Raw genomic sequence first — 14,899 nt, 5'->3', positions numbered from 1 at the left:
GTTGTGAGGGCTCCTGAGCTGATGGCCTCAGGTTGAATGCATGTCTTTACAAGTGGCTTGAAATCACTCACTGTCACACTGACTCTTCTGTTTCATTTTCTGCTTACTGAGCACAGAGCGGAGATGGATGCTTTCACTGGGTCTGTCACCTGCAAAGCCTTGGAAGGAGTGCCCAGAAATAAACATGGTGATTTTTCTTTCTGCCCTACTGATCCCAGTGGAAGTCAACTTTTCCCTAATCCTAGAATATTCTGTGGTTAAAAGAAATAGATCGTTTCACTTATCCTTTTACACATTAACCCCACACGCATTTCTGCCAAGCCCCAGTATGGAGATGGGCCTTTCAGTTGAAAGCAGTTGGAGGCACACTGCCAGGTGACTCCAGCGTTTGCCCCCCACTGTGCTTCCAGGAAGAGTTCAGATCTGTCCCTGACAATGGCAACAGAGATCCACCCAGTGTTACCTTTAATTAGCCTTCTCTGTTCCTCAATTCATTATCTCACATTTTTCTTTACTTGATATTTTTTCCTTTGAATTTATGTGGTGCCAGTGATCAAAGCTGGCTCCCTTTTTCTTCCTCCCCATGACATTCTATCAGTGAATGACCCTGGAGGAGTACAGCTTTCAGATCACATACCCGTGAGGTGCCTCTATGAAACCAAGAAAAGCCAAGCAACTTCTCTAGTATATTTTCATCAGATGGTGTTAAGTTCAAAAATGAACCGACAATATAAATTTTTCTTTTCTCTGGGTATTTAGCATTAAAGATCTGGAGCACTATAAAGAAACAAAAAGTGAGAGAGCTCTTCATAGACCCCCAAAATGGAAAGAAATGGGAGACCAAAGATGACTTCTCTGAGAAATCCCAGGTGAATAACCTGTTGCTCTAGATAAGGCCCTGTCAGAAAAGAACCACTCTTTATGCTAACATGCTCCTTACCAAGAGGTACACCAGCATCCTTGGCACTGAATTCATGACACCCTCACAGCATAGTGAACTACAGTCTTTTTGAATTCTTTAAGCATAAAGTGCAGCCAGAAGGAGCAAGTTTCCCCTATGGTGAGGACTACCTTTTCCCATACATTCAAGCCTGCAGAAATTTTAGATGTTCCCTCCATAACACTTCCTCTTCCTGAATAATTTTTGTTAATTTTTTGGTTTAGAAAAATTGTATGGATCATGAGATCAGAACTCCAGGGTAAGTCAAATTCTTCCAGGCTGTCTGAGAAAAAAAACACCTTTGCTTCTGACCTTATGAAAAAGAAGGTAGTTTACTTTCTAATTTGTTGTTCTTTTTGTTGTATATACCAACTCCTTGTGTGACAGCCATCACTGATGGTGATGCAGGGTTTGTTTAGGGTTTTCTTTTAGGTGATGTATGATTTTTTTTTTTTTTTTTATTAAGATTACGATGAAAACCAAGAAGTACTTTCACATTAATCTGAGTTGCAATTTAGAAGCAAAAGGCTAAAAACCTCATGTCCATTTGTGTGAACTTCCAAGTCCCCTAGGTATTTTAGCACTGTTTCTAAAGCTGGTCTTAGTCACAATAACTGTATAATTTATCATCTCTGACAGCTAAGGTTTTGAACTTTTTCCATAAAACAAAGGGTTCATCTTCCAATTTACTAAGCAAAAAAGATACCACATTTAAGTAAGAAATTAAGTAAATTAATAATATCTCACAATTATTTTTTTCCTTTGATAAAGGAAAGATTATCTCAAAACTAGACTCAAAGAACACCAGGGACGAGTGAAAACGCTCATATTTTTAGATTTAAGAAAGCATCTTTGCTAAAGCCCGGAAGCCTTGAGAGAAGAGCAGAGATTGGTATGCAGATAGAGAAATGAAAAACAAATCACACAATCATTTAGGTTGGAAAAAAATTTTAAGAGTCAAGTCCATTCATTTCACCGAGTCCAACTGTTAATCTAACACTACCAAGTCCACCACTAAGCAATGTCCCTAAGCGCAACATCTACATGTCATTTAAATACCTCCAGGGATGGTGACTCAACCACTTCACTGGGCAGCCTGTTCCAATGGTTGACGACATTTTGAGTGAATACATTTTTCCTAATATTCAATACAAACCTCCCCCATTGTAACTTGAGGCTGTTTCCTCTTGTTCTATTGCTTGTTACATGGTAGAAGAGACCAATACCCACCTGTCTACAACCTCCTTTCAGGTAGCTGTAGAGAGCAATAGGTCTTCCCTCAGTCTCCTCACAAGACTAAAGTTCCCTCAGCCATTCCTCATAAGTCTTGTGCTTTGGACCCTTCACCAGCTTCAGTGCCCTTCTCTGGACGTGCTCCAGCATCTCTACGTCCCTCCTGAAGTGAGTGGCCCAAAACTGAACACAGGATTCAAGGTGTGACCTCACCAATGCTGAGTACAAGGGGATGGTCACTGCCCTAGTTGGTTACTTCCTAGTCCTGTTGGCCACAGAATGCAGAAGTCCCAAATTATATTCACTGCAACTACAAAGTGGGAAAAAGATAGGAAAGAGTAAAAAGCTGTTAAAGAATATGACTTTGAGGGCACTTGATACATAAAGCAAGGGAATAGTCAAGATGAAGTGGTGACCATTTAGAAATTAAACTCATCATAAAGGTATTTTAAATAGTTTCAATGTTTTTGCTTCTATGTAGTCACCCTGTCCCATCTGCTCGTTTCAGTGACAAAAAAAGAGCTCCTGATTCAGTTCATACTGTAGTCCTACTGCAGCTGTGGAAGAGCAGCTAGAGTCTAGCCTGCTTCATGCATCATTGACAAAGTTGTCAGCTGAGTCCCTGGCTGCAGGTTCTTTATTGGTGGTGATAATGTGAGAAGCAGAAGGGAACACAGCTTGACTTGCAGGGCCCAGGCAGAGTTCCCATTTAAATAATTAATCCCTTTCCTCATAAACTGAGCAAATCTGATAATGAGTCATCAATAGAAAACAAATGGGGAACCCCTGCAACTAGCCATAAGGGGGTCCCATCTGACTTCACAGAATCTGCAGAAAGGAGCAAAGAGACGAAGGGGTGCGATCCAATTCAGGTGGAATTGTGCAGCAGGTATGTCCTTTCTGTACAGCAAAATATGTCAGAAAACTGGAAAAACTATCAATTATTAGTGTGCAGTTGGTATAAGAAAAAATAACAGTAGACACAGCTGGGATGTAATCCTGCCTTGCTACTCCCCTCAAAAGGTCAGTAGTCAAGGATGGTGACTGTCTTCAGAGTGAGGAAGAGACATGGGAGGTTGACCACCTGATCTATGCATGGGGAGGTTTTAAATGGGGAAAAAAATCTGCAGCAAAGAGCATATGTTTCTAACGGTCTTGCAGAGAGAAAATGTGAACAGCAACATAGTTTATTTAGCTACAGATACACAACTACAAAAATGTTGAACTTTGAACATTTTAAGTTGAAAAAGAGCTCTGCCAGCATCCATGGCTCAGAGGCTCAAAGTCACCACTGAACAAGAAAACTTAGGAAGTAGAGATGGAGCAGAAATTCTTAGGCCATCAGTCCCTATTATAGAGCCAAGAACTAGAGACCAGGAGTTCCACCTACAGGCTAGTCTTTTGGATACAACTCTTGATAAGGCTCAGGAGGGGTCAAGGATTTTGCTGTGGGAAGAGGAGTCAAGCCCCAGGTAACAACCACATTTTCTAGTGCAAAATGGCATGTGCAGCTGTAATCAAAAAAGGTGAGATTTTGATTCAGTTTTCCTTTGCTTTTCAGCTTAAGGATGCAGTTTCAAATTCATAGTGCCATTTTACTCCATCCAGGTTTTCTACTTGGAATAGAAAGTGTTACTCCACTGTTGAGTTGAAGTTCGTTTAGCAGCTTTTCAGATTGCATCTCAATGCTGTTAGCATCCCTCCATCCTCAATCCACTGCTGCAATGCTTGACATGACAAGTGCTCTGTGGAGACCTGACAACTTCAATAGCACAGAAAAACAGTCTAAAACCTAGCTATACTTACTTTTCAGACAAATATGATCTATTCAGTTATTGTGTTTTACAGACTAACATTTGAATGGGCAGAACTCTGTACAGCAGAGAATTTCCACCATAAAGATCTGTCCTGTACTGTACTTTGTAGTTATAATCCCTACAGGATTATTTAATTAAAGCAGGAGAGGTACAGGTTAAACTCTATTTTGTTCTACACCACTAAGATGTCATACACGTGACAGGCTGAATGATGACCTCATGCTTCTCAGCACTAGGCAGAAGTCCCTGTTAACTATCCTAGGAATATATACTGGACCCTGTCCTTAGGGGTCTGTAGTCATTACAGAGAAATTGTTGCTCACTGCATAAAGTACTATAAATCCTGTATAATGACTTAGTGTCTAAGAAACTGGATCCAGGAGTGCACACTAAAGCTGCAGTCCTGAGTGACTTTTGGTGTGTCCATAATAGCCTCTTAGTTTGGAGCAAGGTGCACCTTTGAAGTGAAACTCCAGACCACCCCACTTAGTATGTTTTGCTTCATATTACAGACCTGTCCTGGCTCTGTATCCCCTGCAGAGGAAGCTAAATAGGGAGACGTGCTCCAGGAGCTCACCAAATGTGCTCCAGCTGCTGCTCAGCAGTCAGTTCATAGGACCAGACTCAAGCTACTGCAAAATTACCCTCCCCCCTTGCCACATGTTTGAAAATGTGTGTTGCACAGAGGTTACAGCACCAACCGTTCATCTTTCTGAACCTGTTTCTGTTTGGTCACAATTCTTGCTAATACAGGCACAATCATTGTGCTCTCTGCTGAGCCCGCAGGCATACCTGGAAAGTAAGCTTAAGGAGGACTGCGGCGTGTCCTGAGGATAGCTGTCATCAGGGATATGTGTCATACATGTCACCTCCTACTAACAAGTAGGCAACAACCCTCTTCTCACAAGGTTTTAGTTAACAGCCTGAGTAGTAATGAAACTCTTAGTCTTCATTACTGTTCTGACCAAGGATGCTGGTAAAGACCACAAACACACCTTCATTTGCAGTATAAACATGCCAAGAGCATTTACAGACAATTTACTCCTTATGCATGTTCCAAGGTTTCTCCAGCCTTCCTCCCACAGAGGGGAATTCCTCTCTGCTTTAGAGTCACTTCCTTACTGCAAGGCCAGGTCCACATCGGAGTGCCGTGTTTTAAACGGGATGTTTGGGGAAATTGACTGTATGATTGTAGCTTCCTGTGCCTTGGGAAAGTCACACAAATTCTAAGCACCCCTTTTTCAGCTTTTTAAAATAATGGTAATCATTCTTCCAAACCTCTGCAAAGCAGCCAAAAGCTACTATAGCAATGTTAAAGTACACCAGTATCCCAAAGGCTTTCAGTTTCCCAAAGAAAAATTTAGCTTAACAGATTTTGAATCTTCCTAGTTCTGTCCAAAAACTGCTTCAATAAAATTGCCTGGTAACAATAAATCCATCTTTTCAGTACTGAAAACTTTGTCCTGGCAGGAAGACAAAAGTACAAAATTGTGCCAAAGTGTTCTTTTCCAGTTCTTAAATAAAAAACATTTTCAGTTTTCCTGTGAACATTATGGAGAGGTACTTTTTTCTATTTAATCCCAGCCAGTTTGCCCATTTCTCAGTCAGCACACACACAAAAGATCAATTCACATCTGTTCAGGATCTTCCTACCTACTGTGTTCAATTTTTCTGTCCAAAGCCATCATTTAAATAAAGAAATAAAAATATTTCTTCCTTCATCTGTGTTCCAAGCTACAACTGTTTTCATTAAAAACAGCAAAGGTTTTTCTGGGTAAGTTACACCTTTAAACCTAGAAATTAATTACTGGTAGGCACTCCTGCTGTCAAGCCACCCTAGCTGAAGTCCAAATAACACAAAATCTACACAGAGGCCATTATAAAGTCATGTTTTGAACTCCTCATTGGTGTATATTGTTTATCTTTTTCAGCTTTAACCAAGTCCTTTATCATTTTGAATGTTTCTCTAAGTCACCTTGAAATCTTCCCTTTTGCAGAGAAAAATCTATCAGCATTTGCTTTTCCTCTCTTCATCTCCCCTGAACAAATATTCCTCATTTATCTCAAACTGCCTCTTTCCAGTCAGTCTCACAAAAAGTCACTCAAAAAGGTATAACACAGATGTTCACCAACAAGCACTTTGTTAAAAGATTTTTACTTCCTTTTCTGATTCTGAACCTTCCCAGACCTATTTTGAAGGCTGGGGTTTTGTTGCTGTTGTACGGGTATTTTTTTCTTTAATTGTGCCATAAATTTTTAAGTAGGTTCTTAAATGTACGAAGTGGTTAGTTCTCCTAGTAACTGGCCCTAAGCATTTGTCATTTATTTCATTTTCACTACCATAATCCGCTCAAAACCTTCCAAGTTAGTTAAAACTTAAGGCTTCTTTCACACATGGCTGTCTCTAAACAAATTATGCTTTTTGAATTGCAAGGTGTTCCCTCCCTACAGCCATGCAAATAGTTTCTAATAGTATAACTGGCATTGGTACTTCAGAAGATACTCCATAATTATGGTATTACTGGATAATTGCTGGGTGTATACTGTGGATCTCCTTTTATAAACAGTGACCAAATGACACTGTAAGACACTAAAAACCTGACTCACACTTGGAATTTTTCAAAAATTTCTGTTGGGCATTTTGCGAGTTTCCATTTTCTCTCTTCTCTCAGAGGGGAAATTTGTGTTCCATAAACAGAGTTGTCACAGCTCACCAGAGCCAGAGCTCTGAGCAGAAGCAGCACCCTCTTGCACCTGTATTTTTCCTGTTAGATTCTTACGTATTAACTGCAAGAGCCTGCTACTTGTAGTGCAGAGAATTGTGTTATTTCTAACATCATTGTGGCAAGGATGGGGAGATTAAGACATCTTAATGACCAATGCCATACACGCATTGTGTACAAAACAAATGTGATATAATTATGAATGGTTATATACAAATATTAAGACCATTTTGAGCTTAGGGCATTTTATTTCAGGAGTTTGTAATTCTATTAGCAACACTTTACAGGCAAGAAACACAGATGGGACTTAGTGGATGCTACAAAGCTTTTTTTGGCATCTCATTTAGGATCATGAAGCTAGACTTCCCTGCAGTTTCTCACAGAAGAAGCTAGACAGATTCTTAAAATGGGTAACAGCAATGCAGACAGGGGCTGTGTCAGGGCCGCTTGGTGTCTGTGCTCACTCAGAGTATCTCTCTAAACTGCCACAATGTGCCTGTGGAGAGAGTGGTGCCCATCACCAGGAGCTGGAGGGAGAGCTGTGCCTTTGCACACTGCTCAACAATCACATATAACCAAGCCACAAGCTAAGAATAGCTCCTATCACTGCTGACTTGCTGTGCACTTTCTTGAAGATCAGCTTGGAAGGTACTATTAATCTTCACATAATTCCCTGGTTTAGAAATGGGAAGCTGCTCTGAAAAAGCTGGTCATATAATTTTTCATCATTGTGGCTCTCTTCAGAGCCACACAACTGGTTCTCAGTATTTTATTTTTTTTCCTGCATTGTGGCTTCTGTAGTGTGGGCACCCCATTTAACCATGTTAAAAGATTATGATATTCTTTAAAATTAAATTAAAAAAAATAAAACCAAGCTCTCTATTGCTTCTTTTCTCAGATACTGACTTTTAAGTAGATTATCTCATCATCTAAGCCACATGCTTGCATAATTGTCCATTAATATGTTCAAAATGGCTTGTGATTTTGTTGGTTGCAATTAAAACAAATGGCAGAAGGAGGTAATCCTTTAAATAACTACAGAAATCTGATCCCCTCTTTAGAGCACTCATAGTTATTACCATGAACAATGTCCAAGTCATTAACACCCCACTAAGATCAAAACTCTCACCTTACAAGCTTCCTTTATCTCTAAAGACCTTTCAGACATACATATCCTAACTGCTCTGGGAAGATATAGAGGTGTCTTAGCATAACTTGACTGTATTCATTGTCCTGATTTTCCACCAAGCTGTCTACACTGGGGACAGAGTTAAATTATACACTTCCTTTCACCTTGCAAATCTCATGATATCTTAGTAGAGAAAAGGAGGCTTTAGTTTATACCACATTTCTTACTCAAGGAATCTTAAAGATTCTCTGCAACAAGAAGTTGAATAGTGATGACTCAGAATCCATGGCAGCAGATGAGTGACTGAGAAAGTCAGTCTCCAGCTGATTTGTGAGATCTCTGGACTCTGGATCTAGGCTTCTTACTAGAAGAGATATTTGCTGCAACGGTACTTTTCCAATATTCTTCCTTTCACAGGGTTTTTAACATCCAGTAAATTGCTTACAAGAGATAATTGGAAATGAAGTCAATTTAATTACACATTGAGAAGATGCACTCTTTAGCAGAGCAGTACTATGACTCCCTCATTCCCTGTGATTTTTTGTTACTAACACCACTGAATCTAAATCCTTGCATAAAAAATGAAGCCACAACACTTCTGGTCTGGAAGGAAGAGGAAAGCAGTAACTACTTAATTATTTAGACCACTATTCCCATTCTTCTTCTCGTACGTGCTCAGTTCATCAAACCCTTTGTCAGACCTGTATAAATCAGCAGATTAAATTATGACATGGCACAGCATTTAATCATGTCTGGTAATCAAGTCATAACAACCATATCTTTGAAAACCAATCCTGACCAGCAATTAGATCATGATTGCAGCTACCATGATTTGGTATAAAAAAAATAGTTTTGCTTCTCCCTATTGATTTTTTTTTGGTTTACATTCTAATAATTTCCTACAATACTAACCATTGAATACATTACCAATACCTCTAAGTTACCTCCAGAGTTCTCTTTTTTCCCCTCTTAGATATTTATACACTGAATTAAAATCACAGTAGGACACCTATGTCTTTGCTTCTGCTTGCTGAGATTTAAGTTGCTTCTCTCATCTGTTGATAGATGCATGTAGCATAATGCAAGCAGGATATTAAAAAGCTAATTCTTTTCCTTTCCCTTCTTTGAATATCTTGCCCTTTTTTTAAGAATCAACTAACTCAAGTAGCTCTTTTGTATTCCTTTATTAGCTTGCAGCCTGCTTTGTTAAGCATGACATGGCAACACAATTTAAAAATGAATAAGATCTTAAAGGTCTTTTCCAACCGAAATGATTCTATGATTCTAAGAGTGGACATAATGAACAAGTTTTTTAGAAAAGACCATCCACCACCTAATATGATTTCCTCTTTCTGGTTATGGGGTTTTTTTAAGCAGGCACATGGCAAAATGACTTAAGAGATTTCTGGAAAAACAACAGTTAAATAGCAAGAACTCAGCTTGTGCCTATAAAAATGACTAGAAAGGTTAGGATGATTTGTATAGCCTGAAGTGTTTCAAATGGCTGTGTGTTATAGGGAGAATTCAGTCTCATTTGGGCACTACAAGGATTTTCACTAAAGAGTCTGCTAAATCTCTTACCATCCTCCTCTTCCAGCAGAGGAATGTGAGATACAAAACCAGTAGTGGTCCACCACTACAGTCATGACGAGGGTCACTAGTGTTGCACTTGTGCATTGTGAGAATAAAGCACCATCAGTTCAAAATGGCAGCACGTACAGTGCTAGGCTTGCATCTGGGACTACCCAAAATGACAGGCAATGCTAGATCAGTCTCCATAGGCTTTATTCCCAGGGGGTTCCATTCACACCAACAATTCTTCTCTGGTGTAAAAGTGCAATGGCTCCACTAGATTTGATTTGAGATACACAGATCTTCATCAGCACAGGATCTGGCACCATGAAGTTAAACATAGGAATAAATGGAGGAACGGAAGAACAGATAACAGGGCTGATGTTCAGGGTCATCTAGTCTGACATTCCTGCTCAAAGCAGGTCCACTAAAGCAGTTTGCCCAAGACAATGTCCAGCTGGGTTTTGAATATTTTCATGGATGAAGACAACTGCTCTGGGCAACCTGTTTCAGAAGGACACTTCAGTATGATGTCACACTGTATGTTTGCAGACATGACCAAATAAATAAATAAAGCATCAGAATATTTCCAAGCATGTACATGCATTCCTTTCTCTCAGAAACTGTCATTACCCAGATTATAAAACCCTCCAGTTTAATAGTTAGAGTTTATATGGGAATGCCATCAGCAGATTTGTTCCTGGTCTACAGATCGTTTGCAAAGAGTTTGTTCCACTGATTCCCATTCACAGTTCGTGCTCTGATGCTTTGTTACACAACTCAACTTTGTTTCTGGATGATTTAAGTAATTCTTCATCCCAGCACAAAATCTAAATAGGAAATTTTACACTACATGAAGTATTCTCTCAGTAATTGGTTGTGCATTTCAGCCTGACATTTGCCTTACACAGTAATAGAAGACCTCAGCCACTCAAGTGATTGTGAAAGGCAGACACAAATGGCTTGCAAAACCCCCCATGAAATCTGAATTCACACTCCAGTGTGAACAAATATTCACAGAAAAATGGATCCTACAGTTCACTGAGCACCCGGTAATCCATGTTTGGGAAGCATATTTGCTTATGGTCTTCTCTGGTCAGTGTGTGATTTTGAAAAACACCTTGCTCTTCTTCCAGTTCTGTCTCTCATAAATAATGGCAGAAGGGATTATTACCAACAGCTGTAGGTTTGCCCTGAGTTGTTCCTCCCCCCTCCCCCATGCAGAGACCTTAGCTCTGCAGCTGCCTGACTTCCCAACACGAAAGGTTTGGGACACTTTTGGGGAATTTTACTGAACAAATTCCCCATTGTTTTGAGGAACTAAGGCATGTCCTGAGAGTGCTCTTGTCTGTTCTGGATACATAATACCGCTGTGCCTTTTAGTCATTTAGGCTGTAAATTCATTTCAAAGCATGAGGTGATGAAGACCATGTTGGCACATGGAGCATGTGTGTCTGGCAGCTGACCTGAACCTCTAGCTCGGGGGTCCTCAAACTACGGCCTGCGGGCTGGATACGGCCCCCCAGGGTCCTCAGTCTGGCCCCTGGTATGTACAGAACTGCCAGGGGTAGGGGGGGATGGGGGGAAACCAAGCAGCCGCAGATGGCCTCCTGCCACTTCATCCGTGCGCCGGCCCCCTGGTTAAAAAGCTTGAGGACTCCTGCTCTAGCTCATGGCTGCCCACAGCTGTGTTAGGAAGGACGCAGCATGCTGGGCTCTGGACAGTGCTGCCTTATGGTACTTTGGGCAAAGTGTTTCCTGGTCCAGTTGCCCATTTCTGTAAGCATCACTTTTTTGGAATTTAATTCTGATTTGCCCTTTTAATGAGCCAGTTGCTTTCTATTTTGCTGTTTATCTTCCTAGCATTAGTAGTCTTCATGCATTTTGATGAATTGTCACATTCTAATCAAATAAACGTTTTTTGTCTAAATAAATTGAACTTAGAATTGTCCCTAACTCCTTTATTAGGCTGTTTACTATATTTTAGCCCAGTACGACTTTTTTAATTCCTCACATTTGGTATCTGCTATGTTGTCCTTGGGTCTCCAGACACAAAACGAGCTTGAGGTACCTATCCTGCAATGTTGGGTCCCTTCTGCAGAGTACCAACAGCCCATGGTACGTAGAGAGCATCTCTGCTCCCTGTAGGACTGAAACAGGACTCCATGGGTTCTAAGGTTGTGAGCTCTCATATTCTGTTTTCATCCTTTCCTTGCCTTATGATTACGAACTGCACAACCCTTCTGATATTCTACCACCCATTTAATAGGGTTTGCTACACTCATTTTCATTTTGTTGTTATCTCCTCCATAGTTACAAAAAAAAAAAAATTTCCCCCATTCAGTTTGCAGTTTACTCACTTCTGAAGAAAAAAAAAAAAAAACAAACCAAAAAACAAACAGCCATCAGTGATTAGAAATAAGAATTCTTAATGGCACAGAAGATAGATAGATAGATAAATAAATAAATAGATGTGTAGACCTTCATTCCTATGTAAAATTGACCCAAATTACTAACTGATTAATTGATGAATGCTTTTATTGTAACTGACGTTATTAGAAGCTTGTGGACGTTGAGATATACGCAAACTTAAGCCTAACTTTGGATCTCTTTTTTTGACAAACTCATCCAAACTCTCCAGTAAGAAAGAAAAAAAAAGAGAACTGAAAAATGTACTATGAACGATGATAACATTCCATATCTGCAATAAAAACAATAGCAGCTACTTCACAACAGGCAGGAAGATTGCTCTGTATTTAAGCACATATGAAGAAAAAAGAGACAAAAGGACACTTCTTTCATTATTGTGTTACTTGGAGTACAAGTTTCAGAGGGCATTTTTAGAAGACTTTTACAATATTACATGGCATTACTGGCAGTGTTGACTGGGAGCATTTGCAGTTAACACAGCAAAATGGGAATTGACACATTTTTTTTCTGGTTTCTTCCCATAAACAATAATAATCCTATAGATCAACAACACTTCCAGAGAAACAGTGAATAAACCAGACAGTTTTGATATTGGCTTCAAATTCACAGACGATGCTCAAGTGCTGTCTTGAGCTATCTAAATATTTTGACAGCAAGACTGGACTGGAAATATCATTAGGTCAGCGTGGCTTTCATAATTTCATATTTCCCTTTTTCCGGTCATTTTGCAAATAAGTTATTTTCCTTCACAGCTTATTGAAATCAGTAAGTTTTACAACTTCCCCAAACTTAGAAACAGCCCTAGAGTGAGCTTTCCTTTTGATATTTTTCCAATTGCATTCCTGTTCCCAACAGAAACTAGAAAATACAGATGTGCCCTTACAGAAGTGCCCAAAGGAATAACTAGCATTTTGGAGATTCAGGAATGCTGGACTCTGGAAGATGATTGCATCTGGGCCAGGCAGCACATCCCTCACTGAGAGCACACAGGTAAAGCAATGAAAAGAGGAGATCCCATTTCACATTTCTGCTAGTGCCTGTAAAATCTACCTTGCCAAGTTCAGCTGTTGAAGCACATGGATGGTCTAATTGTAATTTACAACTCCGTCCTGGGGGGACTGAACAATGCAGTGACTCAGTCCGTGCACAGATGGGACTACTGTCTTGCATCAACTGCTGCAAAAATACACTTAACTTTCTGTAATAACATCTTACCTTTTTCTGAGCCCTCACAAAAGAGTGAAGAAATTGCATCTCAGACACTGATCTTGTTACACGAACAAGTCCTTAGTCTCCCATATCACAAACGAAGTCTCATGAACTCCATAGCCAACTGGAGTGAAATTCTCTGGCCAGGTAAACCTGTTATTCTTCATTGCATTGTGAGGTACTTTGCTTCACATCCCTGCTGCTACCGCAGGTATGGGCAGACACTCTGACAACAGTTAACTACTGATCTCAGGCAGGTTTGCCTCGCAAATGGAAAAGACCAATTAGCTTTTCTTCTCTCATTTTTTCAGTGAAACCTTACTTCATCTGATTAATCCATCATTAGCGAGCATATGAAAGCTGCTGTGCAAGGAAGAAGGGAAGGCAAGAAGCAATTAATATGTGGAAAAGTTAAAGGAGAAGGAGTTTCTATAAACTTGTTTCAGAATACAAGGGAAAAAAGACTGAAGGAGAAACATGGTAAATGCAAAGCACATAAAAAACAATGTTGAGGTAGGCAAAGTATAACTCACTTCTGGAATTCACTGCTGCAGTAAGTCCACATGTGACTTAAAGATGAGTATTTTGAATCTGAGAGCTTCTATGGAGTGAATTACATTATCTTCTGTGAAAGTTCACACTGGGGAAAAAAAAAATAGAAACAGTAATCTATCAGGAATCATGAGTATGAGCTTAAAGGCTTTCTACAAAGTTGATTTTTCAGGCCCATTGTGTAGATCTATTTCAGTTCCTGGATCATTTAGCAGATAAAGGAGTGCTGACCTTCTTTCTCATCAGTTTAGCTGCTAGAAGTGTGTGCTTAATTCATATGCTAAAAATCCTAAGGACATTTTTATTGAGTATAATAACACAGCAATGCAGCCACAGTAACTGTTTTTTATACTGCAGGAGAATGTCTGCCTTAATTAATTTTCTCAAAACATTACCAGATATCAAACTTTATTAAACTAATCACCCATTTATGTTATCGCTCAAATCCACTTTAAGTTATACAAATGTAATTTTAAAGTCTTTAATCTATAATGCTCTATTTTAATTAATCTATTTACTTACTTAGACAGAGACATAGAAGAGGCTTATAGTTTAAAATTTCAGAGATAGTTTCTACTGGGAAAAAAATCCTAGCATTTTTGGGGGTTTGCTTTTTTTTCTTCGCCAATCCCCTTCGTATACTACTACCTTTAAAGCAGCAGCTGACCTTCCTCTCCTTTCACAGTCAGAAAGGTTTTTATACCATTGTGATCTCATCCAGGTTGCCTTGTGAGGGAATACACGGTAAAATCAGGTTACACACCCCTTCTATGGTACCAGAAGAGAAACAAAAACCTGAACTGGCGTCGTGACCTGTCTCTAAAATAGCTGTTCCTTCAGGTCTAGAGGGAGAAAAACAAGCCAGAAAAGCTTCCATTGCTGCTGTCAATGCTGTTTGCTTTTGTAAATTAACCTAGGGTAGCTTTTAGGGGGGTGACAGTATTTAATTCTCTTGTGGACTGCTATCTTTATTTGAATGAAAATATAAACCAGCTTTTTAGAAAACAAGTATGCTTAGTAAAATTTGCCACGCTTTGCTAAAAATGCACATGCTATGTGTTAAAGAGAATCAAACAAAATGCAAGGCAAAAGCCTTCTTGGTAAGAGACTGGAATGATACATAAAATAAAGCAATGGAGATGACAAGCCCACTTTCATTCTTGCATTAAAATTACTTCCCCCCCCCCACACACACACACACACACACATTCTTTAAATTCTTCATCAAGAGACTAGAAAGCTTCCAGAGAAACAGTTCTCAATCTAATGAACCTTGTTTTGTAGTATTTTACTA

This window comes from Falco punctatus (assembly GCF_963210335.1).
Source record: "Falco punctatus genome assembly, chromosome: 5".
In the NCBI taxonomy this organism is placed as follows: domain Eukaryota; kingdom Metazoa; phylum Chordata; class Aves; order Falconiformes; family Falconidae; genus Falco; species Falco punctatus.
Note: the sequence above shows the minus strand (reverse complement) of the source record.